At 37.4% G+C, this 1,560-nt stretch overlaps 1 long non-coding RNA gene across 1 annotated transcript; it reads right to left on the reverse strand.

The window, feature by feature from the left end:
• Window positions 1-902: 902 nt before the first annotated feature.
• LOC149270339 (uncharacterized) lies at window positions 903-1,560 on the reverse strand. The gene is made up of 2 exons (XR_016268536.1): window positions 1,302-1,560; window positions 903-1,237 (listed from the first exon to the last, which is right to left on the reverse strand). It is a non-coding gene; the product is annotated as an uncharacterized LOC149270339 (long non-coding RNA).

The following is a 1,560-nucleotide window of genomic DNA, read 5'->3' on the forward strand; positions in this document are numbered from 1 at the left end:
ATCTGGTTATCATATGTCACTCGATACGCTCGTGACAAATGGACTCCATAGCTGGCACAGCCAAAATCAATGTCAAGCGACATTTTCAGACAATGTCGAAAGTAAAATCGATGCCAGAACACATTTGCCAAATAAATGACAGTCAATCAGGTCTTGTCTCCTTATTCTCAGCACTGTCAAACAGCTTCCCGAAAACAACAACAAATATGACTGACCGCACGTCAATTATTGGCAGCCATGTGACGGCGACTTGAGTAAGCAGCACAAATTTCCAGACACGCAATTAAAAGTTGAAGTTAAAGCGTACTTTAGCCGCTGTATCGCTCGTGCCCGGCATTCCGTCAATTTGTACAAGTCTTATGATAATGAAGGACAAATATTTCAAGAACAAACGGCAAGAGGCATGCGACAAAGGCAGGAGAAACGAAAAAATAAAGAAATACAGCGAATTAAATAAAGCCTGCCCGACTATAAGAAGCTCTTGTTTCAGCTGCCCGCAAGGCCTTTTATGCACAGAAGTAATTTTGCCTTAAGCTCTGCACTTGTGCTCAGATGTAAGCATTTCGAATAACATTTCCTAATCCAGCGCAAATAAATCACAACTTTTTATTACATATACTTTTTATTCGCTGCACAAGGCAGGGTATCTCCGATACGAGCAGAGGGACACGCTTCGAGTCATAAGAGCTACAACGTGGCGTTGCTAACAACAGAGCGGAAACCGGAAATGCCGAGCAGCAGTGCCAAGGCTCACGCAGTCGCCATAGCTAAAGTCCTTTCAATTGTTGGACAATTTGTTAGCTCGCTGCAGCCAAGAAAGCCAAAGAAAGGAACAAAAATGACGACGACGTCGTGCCATTCATAAAGTTGGCAAAATATTTGCAAAATATAAACTCTTGAGCTAGTTCAAGATAATTTTAATATATATTCGTTTGTTCATTAGAAAAAAGGCATTGAACAAATTTACGAATTACACAATAAGAATTTATAATCAAATGGAATTTAATGGATAGATGAGCTTCGTAATTCAATTAAAATTTGATATTAGATTCCTATTCGCTTGAATAATGTTCTAAGTACTATTTCAATTAATTGCTTTACTTCTGCATTTATTAATTCGAAATCTAATTGATGTTTAGCTCTCTCTCTCGCTCTCTCTCTCTCTCTCTCTCTCTCTCTCTCTCTCTCTCTTCATTTCTCTATCTGCTTGGCCTCGGCCTCTTAAGTGCGAATTCATCTGTAATCAATTACAAGTAACATTATATTCAGAGGCAAAAGTCAAATATTTATCTTCAATTTACCTCAATTGACCCCAATTAAGCTTCATTGCCTCCATTGTTTTCCACCTGGAACAAATCAGACGAGCTCAGCTTTCATGTGAATATTGCAGATATAAAATTAAATAACATTAATAACAAAATTATCGTATTTATTCATTTGTGCTGGCCTTGCAATATTGCCAATGGAATGATAATGGAATCTTGGCCAATTTAGATTTGTCTCAAATGAAAAATGTAAACAATTTACTATCATAATTTTACTCTTTTCATATTTATGACT

Source organism: Drosophila arizonae, chromosome 2 (genome assembly GCF_054131065.1).
Source record: "Drosophila arizonae isolate 15081-1271.41 chromosome 2, UAZ_ARI_1.0, whole genome shotgun sequence".
Taxonomy (NCBI): Eukaryota; Metazoa; Arthropoda; class Insecta; order Diptera; family Drosophilidae; genus Drosophila; species Drosophila arizonae.